The sequence below is a fragment of the Bactrocera dorsalis genome, chromosome 1, assembly GCF_023373825.1.
Source record: "Bactrocera dorsalis isolate Fly_Bdor chromosome 1, ASM2337382v1, whole genome shotgun sequence".
In the NCBI taxonomy this organism is placed as follows: Eukaryota; Metazoa; Arthropoda; class Insecta; order Diptera; family Tephritidae; genus Bactrocera; species Bactrocera dorsalis.
The window spans coordinates 41,805,433-41,820,242 of NC_064303.1; the positions used below are offsets into that span (position 1 = coordinate 41,805,433).

Sequence of the window (14,810 nt, forward strand, 5' to 3'; positions counted from 1 at the left end):
TGTTCTTTCTTTCGTAGTACATAGTTGCATTTAAGTATATTTTTTTGAAATTAATATTTTGAATATATTAAAAAATTTAATTTCATCTTTTGGCAAGTAATTTGCAAATATGTATACAGATATACATAATATAATATACATATTTTAGAAAATGGAGTATGACGAAAAAATCGAATTAATTAAAGATATTGTGAAATGTATGGAGAAAGCCATACAAATTGATTCAGACGATAGTGAAAAGGGTGACATATGTATGTGAAAGTCTGTCATATAATCTTTGTTTTAATTTTGAATTATAAATAAAATGTATTTCTTAATTGTCAGAACTGATTAATAAATGTGATAGAGTGGCCCAAATACCCATAAGGAAAAAGAAACGACAATGGGTTAAAGTAAAGTGAAAGAGAATGAGAAAAAAACTCGAACAGAGTTGCGCAACACAAGTTGCTCGTGTGAAGGTAATGGGCGACAGCAAAAGAGAATCGCCCGAGAATTAGCAACTTTTGTTGCCGCGTCTAATAATGGACTACAGTTATGGACACAATTTCGTTGTGGCCATACTAATACCTTGCACTTCAATGAAATTTTAATATTTTGTTCAAAGTGAAATTTTTTATGCAAAGAATAAGTAAATAAGTAAATTTATTTGTTTTAAATTATCAATTGTTATTACAAATGATATAATAGAGCTATTTTATGTTTTTATTTGTAAAATAACGTCTGGTTTGTTAGAGCTTTGAATAATTTTACATCACCACTCTACCTCATCTCTCTACTGTCAACTCTTGGCAAATATAAAAATATATTAGGGGTATTCTCTTGCTCTTGCAAGATTGCAGATTGCAACAATACTACACCGAAATATACAAGGGCACGAGAGCACCCATTGCAGAATCTAGTGATATATGAGCGACTGATTCAGTCAATTTATTGTAAATGACTATTGTGCATGGCTATTGTGAATTGGCGCACCTTCTGCATACATTTTTAACAAAAAAAACTGTAACAAAACTTTATAATTTAAATAGAAATTATGAAATCTAATTAAAATTTACCTTTCTCAACAATTTAACGACGTAATATGTTTTTATGTAAAATGGCAACTACAACTGGGTTGCAATTTTATTTTTGCGTGACATTGCACGCAAATATACATGGGTTTTGGTCTGACATATTTCACAGCCCTTGCAAATATTTTTCTGCGTGTGTTTGTTGTTGTGCCGTTGTAAATCTGCAATTCTTGCACCGTGCACCGGGTTTTGCAAGAGCAAGAGAATTGAAGTTAGCGAGAGCGACAACTGTTGGCCTGCAGACGTGTAGTCGCGCAGCTGTCAAAATAACTGTGTCCATAAGAACGTGTGTATTTTAATATCTGACAGAAGTCGCTTGCAGTCTATCGCACACTAAGTGTTAAGCACATCACTTTTTACTAATGGAACGCAGATAGGTCTTGCACCACCTGTATGAATAAAATATTTAACAACTTTGGATCTTACTGGTTTATCAAAAATGGTTAAGTATCTAAGAAAAAGTTGATTAGCCTTATTTTGATAGTTCGCCTCCAGGTTCTTGGTTCATGCGTTAATGCGATATGTCGTTTAGGCCAACCGAATCTTCCTTAATATTTATTTAATTTAATTTTCATTTGTATAGTATGTAATTAGATTATTATAAGGGGATTCTGCATCTTGCAAGATTGCACGATTACACAAAATAAACATGGGTTTTGGCATATTTTACAGCCTTTGCAAATAATTTGCTGCTTGTATTTGTTGTTGTGCCGTTACACCAAGCGGAAAATTCTGCAATTCGTGTACCGTGTAAGAGTTTAGCAAGAGCAGAGAATACGCCTTATGTATTTCAATTCAAAATCGTTTGCAATTTTGGTAAATGCAATTATGGCTTGAACTCATTAAAGTGCCCTGGAGGCGATCAAATAATTGCGTCAAACAGTGCATACATATGTGTTAGCGATGTTTACCAGAAAACCAAAACGATGCATTCATAAGGACTATGCGAATGGGGAAGCAGTTAGAACCTGATAGCTAAGCAAATGTGCACAACCTCTAAATGAATTCAAGTCAACAGTTCACAATAGTATTACAGGATAATTCCTTTTACATTTTAATAGCCGTCAAGAGCGGCACATATTCAATTCATGCCACGTTTGCTGCTTGTTGAGCAAGTTACGGATTGACTCCACCGAGACTAAATTAGCTAAATTTCTAACATTTTTTTTTCGAATGGATATCAAGTGGCCAGACACATACATTTTCTCATCTCCGGAGTTTAAATGTACGGTAATGTCTGTTCTGCCTAGTTCAACTGCTTCACAGTTCCCTGGGATATCACTATGCAACGCAATATGAAAGTTTCAGAGGAAAAGTCAAAATTTTTTCAAGACGCAGTGAGTATTTTGGGTACATAATTAAACACAACAGGATTACAGTGAATCCGAAAAAGATGGAAACAATAAAAAACTTTCGACTTTCAAAAACACTTAAGGAACTAATGTAAATTTTAAGATTAGCCAGTTAATATACCTTTCACCTTTCATTTAAGAGGGGACAATTGATTGATTATAAAAAATCAAAAAAAATTGATTGATTTTTACAGGATTACAGTGAATCCGAAAAAGGTGGAAACAATAAAAAACTTTCGACTTTCAAAAACACTTAAGGAACTAATGTAAATTTTAAGATTAGCTAGTTAATATAGCTTTCACCTTTCATTTAAGAGGGGACAATTGATTGATTATAAAAAATAAAAAAAAATTGATTGATTAAAAAAGTAGTAATAAAATTAGAATGCACAGAAAAAAATTAAAATTTCTCCAAACCACACTGATGCAAGTAATTTAGCAAACAGGGCAGTACTCTCTCAAAATAAACAAACAGAATTATAGCCGTACGAAAAATAACTGCTAGCCATAATTTGGTCACTTCAAAAGTTACAGGGTAGCAAATTTATATACTCAGTTATGCATACTTAGTATAGACAAGCATTGCATATAAAACATAGCTTCAGTAAAATTCGCACAGGGCATAGAATTGATAGTTTTTAATATTTGTGATATCACGCAAAAGTAAATACCAAATTGAACTGCAGTATACCATCTTAGAGGTTTTCACCCTAAATTTAGGCGTTAAAAGAGTTAAATGGGATTGTTTAGGAGTGTTATCTTTTTAATGTTCAGGGGTTTTCTTTACTTTTATTGAGTATTAATTTTTTAACCGGAAAATATATTACAAATTACGTTCATATCGAGGAGTAGTAAAGCAAAGCGAAGCAAATTGTTGAGCGAATCTCGTCTTTTTACGGTCTGACAATTTGACATATTTCTATTATTATCCAATGTCAGAAGTGATAACGATTTTATATATAATTTATAATATTATTATTGTTACGAATTTACTCTTTGCTAGTTTTACTTTACTAGGTTCGTATCTCTGGATTGACAAATAAAAGCCGTTTAATTTAATTCAACAACTCTTTATTTCACAACTCGTCTACACTATAGCAGTTTACTCTTAGCACTGATTGATTACGTTGGCGCTGCCACGGCTTATATAGCCACGCACTTCTCGCTGATGCCGACGTGTCCTTCTAGAATATTGCGTCTGGAAATTACCAGAACATAATGCTATACGGCGCCAAATGCAGACAAGCAGACAGCCGCGGCGCCAGACTCTGCAATTGTTCAAGCAGACAGTGCGGCGCCAGATGTCTATAACAAGACAAATGCTATTCCATATACCTACAACTATTGTTCATAATAAGGGATGCATATAGCAATACAAATACAACTTAATACTACTTTTGTAACACTGCCCTCCACTAAAGCCTAATCGTCCCAATTAGGCACAAATCCTCTTGAACCAAATGGGGCGAGCCTCTCCAAATGTACTACTTTCATTTTACATCGTGCTTTTCCATTTCTTTGTATGCGGTATACCACGTCATTAAGTCGTTTCATCACCATATAGGGTCCTTCCCATTATAATTTCATCCGTGATTTCTGCTACGATGAAGGTGTGATTAACTTCCAGGGTACCAATCATCACTTCGCAAAACACTTTTCCCGTGACAGCTGCTTCCTCTCCGGTGGCCGTTCGAAGCTTGCAACCGACTAATGGTTCAACCGTTCCTCTTACCACATCCGGTCGGATAATTGAATGTGTGGCACCAGTATCCAAAGTAAGCGTTGACAGTCGTCCATTTACGATGCCGTTGATAGTAAGATTGTTGTCATGGCGACCTATTTGTGATATAGAGATGGCGGGGCAAATAGTTGTGGGAACCAGCTCACGCCCCTTTGAACTGTTCCGTTTTAGTTTAACGACTTGTGAGATGTGGATGCTCCGTCCTCGTTATCTGTTGGTTGTTTCCGTTTTGATGGGTTTACCTTTATATTGCAATTTCGGGCAAAGTGACCCGCTTTTCCACAGTTGAAACATCTTCCTGTTGTATTTACTCGCGACGCAGCAATTGTCTTCAGAGTCTTCAATATTTCTTCCATCAGCGCCGGTTGTTCCATTTCAACCCTTTGTACTTTGTGTGCTGGTTTACTTAGTAGGGAAGCTGTTTCCTGTGTGAGGGCGTGCGAAACCGTTTCAGCAAACGTTCTTTTTGGCAATGCATATGTAGCGCGTTTGGTGTCCACATCACGAATTCCATTTATGAAACATTGAATTTTTACCCTCTCAATGTAATCCACAGGTGCATCTGCATTTGCCAAATGAGCCAGTCGTTCTATTTCAGTTGCGAACTCTTGCAATGACTCGTTCATTTTCTGACCCCTATTTTGCAGTTCGATCTGGTATATTTGTTTCCGCTGCTCGCTACCATATCGTCTTTCTATCGCACTCATCAATGCCTCATAGTTGTCCCGTTCACAGTCTGGAATAGTCTGAAGGATTTCTGCCGCAGGTCCTTTCAATGATACAAACAAGGACGCCACTTTGTCCGCTGCATTCCAGTTATTGGCCATTGCTGTCTTTTCAAACTGAAGTTTGAAAATTTGAAATGGAATACTTCCATCGAATGTGGGTGCCTTCAATCTTTGATTATTTGTTGATGGTGCAGGGCCATGTAGTTGCAGTTCTCGCACACGATTACTTAACTGAAGAACTTCTGATTTTAAATTTTCTTCGTCATTTTTTAAAGTGCTTAATTCGTCTTCAAATTTTGAAAATTTCTCTTGCACTTGTGTATTATTTTCTGTAATCTGTTGTGCCAAACGCTTTTCTAACTGCGTATTATTTTCAGTCATTTGTTGTGTAAGGCAAGACTTTAACTGTGATGTATTTTCAGCTATTTGCTGTGCCAGACGATTTTCGGTTTGCACTGCATTGTCTGCTATTTGTGATGTATTTTCAGCTATTTGCTGTGCCAGACGATTTTCTGTTTGCACTGCATTTTCTGTATTTTCAGCTATTTTCTGTATAGCCACTAACAGCATGTTCATGTCCACACTCGATGTATTTTCTGCTATTTGCTGTGATGTTCGTTGTTCTTCTACTTTTTCTTCTACCTTTGTAGAAGTTTCTGGCCCATCAAATTCGAACTCGTCCCCATTAATTCCATCCGCTTCCATTGCTTCACGTAATCGTGCCTGCAGATCCGCCTTTTGCCCGCTTATCGGCAATTTACGCTCCTCCAGTTCCTTTTTCAAATGCTGAATTCTCAATTCTCCGAATTTAACCATCTTGAATTTGGATTATTTGACAATCCCACTTCTGACACCAATTGTTACGAATTTACTCTTTGCTAGTTTTACTTTACTAGGTTCGTATCTCTGGATTGACAAATAAAAGCCGTTTAATTTAATTCAAGAACTCTTTATTTCACAACTCGTCTACACTATAGCAGTTTACTCTTAGCACTGATTGATTACGTTGGCGCTGCCACGGCTTATATAGCCACGCACTTCTCGCTGATGCCGACGTGTCCTTCTAGAATATTGCGTCTGGAAATTACCAGAACATAATGCTATACGGCGCCAAATGCAGACAAGCAGACAGCCGCGGCGCCAGACTCTGCAATTGTTCGAGCAGACGGCTGCGGCGCCAGATGTCTATAACAAGACATAATAAGGGATGCATATAGCAATACAAATACAACTTAATACTACTTTTGTAACATTACTTATAATAAAAATTTGTTGCACCGACTTTTTGTATCATGTTATTAACCATCTGTTGCTTCAATGTACAACGAATTTGTTTTTCACTCTATGGCAGAGAATTATCTGAGGTTAATGAATGATGTAAAAATAATGTTTACCGGAACAGATTCAAAAAAGATACGATATTTGATGTATTAGATGAAATAAATAGTAAAAAAAATGTTGCTGAATGACTTTTATTTTTTATTAATAGTTAAAAATTTATTATTAATGCAGTAATATTTAATTTTTTATATTAATTAATATTATTATAATTGACTTATGTAAAAATAAATTACTATTTATTTTAATAATTAATATTTTTATGGGAAATTTTCACACAACAATAATAATACAGATCGTAGTCAACGTCGCGAAGGCAATGTATAACAGACTTCCCTGCAAGACGGGTAGCTGTTAGCAAAAGTGTAAGCGACTTGTTATTGTTCACTTTTGCATTCGTTAAAATATTTGTTACTTTTGTTCAGAGAGTGGGGAAAAAGTAACACATATTTATTTGATGTTCAATAGTTATCTCGCTCTAACCAATGGCAAATATCGCATGCTGCCTTGTTGTAACAGAATACACACATTTGTTAGCAAATCTCTTCACAGTATGTTACGGGTAACAAATTATTTTGTTAGCGCATAGCTTACCTATTGTTACAAAAAGTAGTATTAAGTTGTATTTGTATTACTATATGCATCCCTGATTATGAACAATAGCTGTAGGTATATGGAATAGCATTTGTCTTGTTGTAGACATCTGGCGCCACACTGTCTGCTCGTCTAGTTAAACAATTGCTGAGTCTGGCGCCGCGACTGTCTGCTTGCGTCTGGCGCCGTATAGCCGTATGTTCTGGTAATTTCCAGACGCGATATTCTAGAAGGACACGTCGGCATCAGCGAGAAGTGCGTGGCTATATAAGCCGTGGCAGCGCCAACGTAATGAATCAGTGCTAAGAGTAAACTGCTATAGTGTAGACGAGTTGTGAAATAAAGAGTTGTTGAATTAAATTAAACAGTGTTGATTTTATTTGTCAATCCAGAGATACGAACCTAACAAAGTAAACTAGCAAGAGTAAATTCGTAACAATTGGTGTCAGAAGTGGGATTGTCAAATAATCCAAATTCAAGATGGTTAAATTCGGAGAATTGAGAATTCAGCAATTAAAAAAGGAACTGGAGGAGCGTAATTTGCCGATAAGCGGGCAAAAGGCGGATCTGCAGGCACGATTACGTGAAGCAATGGAAGTGGATGGAATTAATGTGGACGAGTTCGAATTTGTTGGGCCAGAAACTTCTACAAAGGTAGAAGAGAAAGTAGAAGAACAACGAACATCATCAAGTGTAGACATGAACACGTTGTTAGTGGCTATTAAGCAAATGGCAGAAAATGCAGTGCAAACAGAAAATCGTCTGGCACAGCAAATGGCAGAAAATGCAGTGCAGTTGAAGTCTTGCCTTACACAACAAATGACTGAAAATAATAAGTAGTTAGAAAAGCGTTTGGTACAACAGATTACAGAAAATAATACACAAGTGCAAGAGAAATTTTCAAAATTTGAAGACGAATTAAGCACAATAAAAAATGACGAAGAAAATTTAAGATCAGAATTTCTTCAACTGAGTAATCGTATGCGAGAACTGCAACTGCATGGCCCTGCACCATCAACAAATAATCCAAGATTGAAGGCACCCACATTCGATGGAAGTATTCCATTTCAAATTTTCAAACTTCAGTTTGAAAAGACAGCAATGGCCAATAACTGGAATGCAGCGGACAAAGTGGCGTCCTTGTTTGTATCATTGAAAGGGCCTGCGGCAGAAATCCTTCAGACTATTCCAGACTGTGAACGGGACAACTATGAGGCATTGATGAGTGCGATAGAAAGACGATATGGTAGTGAGCACCGGAAACAAATATACCAGATCGAACTGCAAAATAGGGGTCAGAAAATGAACGAGTCATTGCAAGAGTTCGCAACTGAAATAGAACGACTGGCTCATTTGGCAAATGCAGATGCACCTGTGGATTACATTGAGAGGGTAAAAATTCAATGTTTCATAAATGGAATTCGTGATGTGGACACCAAACGCGCCACATATGCATTGCCAAAAAGAACGTTTGCTGAAACGGTTTCGCACGCCCTCACACAGGAAACAGCTTCCCTACTAAGTAAACCAGCACACAAGGTACAAAGGGTTGAAATGGAACAACCGGCGCTGATGGAAGAAATATTGAAGACTCTGAAGACAATTGCTGCACAGCGAGTAAATACAACAGGCAGATGTTTCAACTGTGGAAAAGCGGGTCACTTTGCCCGTAATTGCAATATAAAGGTAAACCCATCAAAACGGAATCAACCAACAGAACACCGAAAGAGGATTCACCACAAAAATGCGGATGCATTATCGCGTCGCCCTTGTCCACTGGAACGTAAACATAGCTCCAAATCAGAGGGAAAAGAAGGTATAATCGACGTGCGATTACTGAATATAGAACCTGAAGATGATTGGACTCCTCACCGCATCAGAATCAATCAGCTGGAGGACCCTGATCTTGCAAAGCTGGTAATGGCCAAAGAAAATGGGGTACGACCACCAAAGGAACAAATAAGTAGCGAGAGTCCAACTGCAAAAGCATATTGGGCCCAATGGAACAGCATAAACCTCGTTAATGGATACCTTCATCGTACCTGGGAAAGTGAAGATGGCAAACAGTCTCGTCTGTTGATCATAGTACCGAAGTCCATGATCCCGAAAGTGTTGAAAGAATATCACAATGGACCTAGTGGAGGGCACCTTGGAATTACAAAAACTATAGAGAAGATTAAACAGCGGTTCTACTGGATCGGTTGTCGAGATTCCATAGCAGAATGGATAAGTAATTGCGTAGAGTGCATGGCAGCTAAAGGTCCTAAAGCCAAAAGTCGCGGTAGGCTACAACAGTACAACGTGGGATCACCATTTGAACGAGTCGCAATGGATGTTGCAGGTCCGTTTCCAACCAGTACGGCCGGAAACAAATATCTACTGGTTGTCATGGATTATTTCAGTAAATGGCCAGAAGTATATGCCTTACCAAACCAAGAAGCGAAGACAGGAGCCGAAGCGTTTGTAGAAAATTGGATAACAAGATTCGGAGTGCCCGTCGAATTACACTCAGATCAAGGCAGGAATTTCGAATCTTCCATTTTCCAAGAAGTCTGTACATTATTGGGCATCCACAAGACACGGACAACAGCGTTACACCCACAATCAGATGGGATGGTAGAGAGATTCAACCGAACGCTCAAAGAACATCTGCGGAAAATCGTTGATAAAGATCAACGGAATTGGGACAAGTGCATCCAGATGTTCCTGCTGGCGTATCGTTCAGCGAAGCACGAGACAACTGGTTACACGCCAGCAAAGATTATTTTTGGATCTGATCTGCGACTCCCTGCTGATCTTAAGTTTGGAACGAATCCTACAGCTGTAAGAAATGATGGAGATTATTGTTCTGCCTTAAAGGAAGAAATGAATGAATTGCATCTAATGGTAAGACAGCATACGCATCTGATGAGCAATAAGATGAAGGACCGGTTCGATCAAGCGGCAAATTCAAAAGGTTTTGAAGAAGGTGATCTGGTCCTGTTGTACAATCCACTTCGAAAGAAAGGCTTGTCCCCGAAATTGCAGACAGCCTGGGAAGGACCCTATATGGTGATGAAACGACTTAATGACGTGGTATACCGCATACAAAGAAATGGGAAAAGCACGATGTAAAATGAAAGTAGTACATTTGGAGAGGCTTGCCCCATTTGGTTCAAGAGGATTTGTGCCTAATCGGGACGATTAGGCTTTAGTGGAGGGCAGTGTTACAAAAAGTAGTATTAAGTTGTATTTGTATTACTATATGCATCCCTGATTATGAACAATAGCTGTAGGTATATGGAATAGCATTTGTCTTGTTGTAGACATCTGGCGCCACACTGTCTGCTCGTCTAGTTAAACAATTGCTGAGTCTGGCGCCGCGACTGTCTGCTTGCGTCTGGCGCCGTATAGCCGTATGTTCTGGTAATTTCCAGACGCGATATTCTAGAAGGACACGTCGGCATCAGCGAGAAGTGCGTGGCTATATAAGCCGTGGCAGCGCCAACGTAATGAATCAGTGCTAAGAGTAAACTGCTATAGTGTAGACGAGTTGTGAAATAAAGAGTTGTTGAATTAAATTAAACAGTGTTGATTTTATTTGTCAATCCAGAGATACGAACCTAACAAAGTAAACTAGCAAGAGTAAATTCGTAACACTATGTATAGTATTGTTACAAAAAGTAGTATTAATTTGTATTTGTATTGCTATATGCATCCCTTATTATGAACAATAGCTGTAGGTATATGGAATAGCATTTGTCTTGTTGTAGACATCTGGCGCCGCGACTGTCTGCTTGTCGAAACAATAGACATCTGGCGCCGCACTGTCTGCTTGTCTATCAACAATTGCTGAGTCTGGCGCCGCGGCTGTCTGCTTGCGTCTGGCGCCGTATAGCCGTATGTTCTGGAAATTTCCAGGCGCAATATTCTAGAAGGACACGTCGGCATCAGCGAGAAGTGCGTGGCTATATAAGCCGTGGCAGCGCCAACGTAATCAATCAGTGCTAAGAGTAAACTGCTATAGTGTAGACGAGTTGTGAAATAAAGAGTTGTTGAATTAAATTAAACAGTGTTGATTTTATTTGTCAATCCAGAGATACGAACCTAACAAAGTAAACTAGCAAGAGTAAATTCGTAACAATTGGTGTCAGAAGTGGGATTGTCAAATAATCCAAATTCAAGATGGTTAAATTCGGAGAATTGAGAATTCAGCAATTAAAAAAGGAACTGGAGGAGCGTAATTTGCCGATAAGCGGGCAAAAGGCGGATCTGCAGGCACGATTACGTGAAGCAATGGAAGCGGATGGAATTAATGTGGACGAGTTCGAATTTGTTGGGCCAGAAACTTCTACAAACTTCTACAAAGAAGAACAACGAACATCATCAAGTGTAGACATGAACACGTTGTTAGTGGCTATTAAGCAAATGGCAGAAAATGCAGTGCAAACAGAAAATCGTCTGGCACAGCAAATGGCAGAAAATGCGGAAAATGCAGTGCAGGCAGAAAATCGTCTGGCACAGCAAATAACGCAAATAGCTGAAAATACATCACAGTTAAAGTCTTGCCTTACACAACAAATGACTGAAAATAATACGCAGTTAGAAAAGCGTTTGGCACAACAGATTACAGAAAATAATACACAAGTGCAAGAGAAATTTTCAAAATTTGAAGACGAATTAAGCACTTTAAAAAATGACGAAGAAAATTTAAGATCGGAATTTCTTCAACTGAGTAATCGTGTGCGAGAACTGCAACTACATGGCCCTGCACCATCAACAAATAATCAAAAATTGAAGGCACCCACATTCGATGGAAGTATTCCATTTCAAATTTTCAAACTTCAATTTGAAAAGACAGCAATGGCCAATAATTGGAATGCAGCGGACAAGGTGGCGTCCTTGTTTGTATCATTGAAAGGACCTGCGGCAGAAATCCTTCAGACTATTCCAGACTGTGAACGGGACAACTATGAGGCATTGATGAGTGCGATAGAAAGACGATATGGTAGTGAGCAGCGGAAACAAATATACCAGATCGAGCTGCCAAATAGGGGTCAGAAAATGAACGAGTCATTGCAAGAGTTCGCAACTGAAATCGAACGACTGGCTCATTTGGCAAATGCAGATGCACCTGTGGAATACATTGAGAGGGTAAAAATTCAATGTTTCATAAATGGAATTCGTGATGTGGACACCAAACGCGCTACATATGCATTGCCAAAAAGAACGTTTGCTGAAACGGTTTCGCACGCCCTCACACAGGAAACAGCTTCCCTACTAAGTAAACCAGCACACAAAGTACAAAGGGTTGAAATGGAACAACCGGCGCTGATGGAGGAAATATTAAAGACTCTGAAGACAATTGCTGCACCGCGAGTAAATACAACAGGCAGATGTTTCAACTGTGGAAAAGCGGGTCACTTTGCCCGAAATTGCAATATAAAGGTAAACCCATCAAAACGGAAACAACCAACAGATAACGAGGACGGAGCATCCACATCTCACAAGTCGTTAAACTAAAACGGAACAGTTCAAAGGGGCGTGAGCTGGTTCCCACAACTATTTGCCCCGCCATTTCGATATCACATCGCCATGACAACAATCTTACTATCAACGGCATCGTAAATGGACGACTGTCAACGCTTACTTTGGATACTGGTGCCACACATTCAATTATCCGACCGGATGTGGTGAGAGGAACGGTTGAACCATTAGTTGGTTGCAAGCTTCGTACGGCCACTGGAGAGGAAGCAGCTGTTGCGGGAAAAGTGTTCTGCGAAGTCATAATTGGTACCCTGGAAGTTAATCACACCTTCATCGTAGCAGAAATCACGGATGAAATTATAATGGGAGTAGATTTCATGATTGATCACGGGGTTACTTTGGATTTAAACAAGCAAATGCTGTTTTGCCAGAACATGGAGATGCCTATAAACACCGGATATGTGACCAACGTTGAAAGTAAGAGGGTGATTGTTGATGATAATCAGAGTATTCCACCAAAATCTGAGGCGATTGTATGGGCTAAAGTGAATGGAGGAGGTGGGACTGAAGAATTGTGGATTGTGGAACCAACAAAAATAGATACACCCATATTGGTAGGAAGAACGCTTGTGAAAATTAGAGAAGACGCCACCATTCCGGTCAGAGTAGTGAATGAATTCAACACGCCTATAAGTCTGAAGAAAGGAGCAGTAATTGGACAGTGCCAGAATATAAGTGCAATAGCACGATGCGAACAGTCACAACAGAAGCCTACTATTGAGCCACAGCAGATAAGTCCTACACTCCTAAATAATTTGCTGAACGAACTGCATGGAAATGAAAAATTAAAAGCAGAAAAACTATTAGAAAAATACGCATCCATATTTGCAAACGAAGGAAACAACACAGGAAGAACGAGCATTGTCAAACATCGCATAAATACCGGAGACGCTAAACCAATCCGGCAAGCTCCGCGTAGGGTTCCACTAGCAAAACGTGAAGATGCTAACAAAATTATTGAAGACATGCACAAAAACGGTGTAATCGAACCTTCAATAAGTCCATGGAGCTCACCTATCGTCTTAGTTAAAAAGAAAGATGGTAGCACCCGTTTCTGCGTAGATTATAGGAAGTTGAATGATGTCACAAAGAAAGACAGTTATCCTCTACCGAGAATCGACGATACATTAGACACCTTGTCTGGAGCGAAATGGTTTTCTACATTAGATCTACAAAGTGGATATTGGCAAGTCGAGATTGATGAACGTGACCGTGAAAAGACCGCTTTCAGTATGGGCGACGGGTTATGGGAATTCTCTGTGATGCCATTTGGGTTATGTAATGCGCCTGCAACGTTCGAGCGACTGATGGAACATGTGTTAAAAGGACTCAACTGGAAGACATGTTTGGTGTATCTTGATGACATTATCATCATGGGAAAAAGTTTTGATGATCATCTGAAAAATCTAGAGGAAGTCTTTCAGCGAATAGCATCAGCCGGATTACGCTTGAATCCCAAAAAGTGTTCATTATGGAAGAAGCAGGTCACATATCTCGGACATAAAGTGTCAACTGAGGGGATTCACACCGAGGAGGGAAAAATAAAAGCAGTTAAAGATTGGCCTCAACCCACCAACATACATGAATTCCGCAGCTTCCTCGGCTTATGCACGTATTACCGCCGTTTCGTAGCTGGATTTGCGAACGTGGCTAGAAGTTTACATGATTTAACAAAGAAGAATCGCCCGTTTGTATGGCAGTTGGAACAAGAAAAAGCGTTTGAGCAGCTTAAAGAATTACTTTGTACGGCGCCGATGTTGGTTTATCCAATACCTGGAAAGAAATTCATCCTGGATACAGATCCGAGCGCTTATGGAATTGGAGGTGTCCTGTCTCAGCTCATCGACGGACAAGAAAGAGTAATTGGGTATTACAGCAGAGTGCTCGGGAAACCAGAGAAAAACTACTGTGTGACGCGAAAAGAACTACTAGCTGTGGTGGAATGCGTAAAACATTTCCACAAGTATTTGTATGGACAACGATTCTTGCTGAGGACTGATCATGCAGCATTAAAATGGTTATTACAGTTTAAGAATCCGGAAGGCCCAATTGCACGATGGATCGAAAGATTACAGAATTACGACTTCGAAACGGAACATCGAAAGGGGATTCACCACAAAAATGCGGATGCATTATCACGTCGCCCTTGTCCACTGGAATGTAAACATTGCTCCAAATCAGAGGGAAAAGAAGGTATAATCGACGTGCGATTACTGAATATAGAACCTGAAGATGATTGGACTCCTCATCGCATCAGAATCAATCAGCTGGAGGACCCTGATCTTGCAAAGCTGGTAATGGCCAAAGAAAATGGGGTACGACCACCAAAGGAACAAATAAGTAACGAGAGTCCAACGGCAAAAGCATATTGGGCACAATGGAACAGCATAAACCTCGTTAATGGATACCTTCATCGTACCTAGGAAAGCGAAGATGGCAAACAGTCTCGTCTGCTGATCAT

The 14,810-nt window shown here is 39.2% G+C and overlaps 1 protein-coding gene across 1 annotated transcript in view; it reads left to right on the plus strand.

Moving 5' to 3' along the window:
• LOC125780377 (uncharacterized) overlaps window positions 1–14,810 on the plus strand; it is an 83,007-nt gene that overhangs the window by 44,733 nt on the left and 23,464 nt on the right. The gene's annotated exons all lie outside the window — the stretch shown is intronic.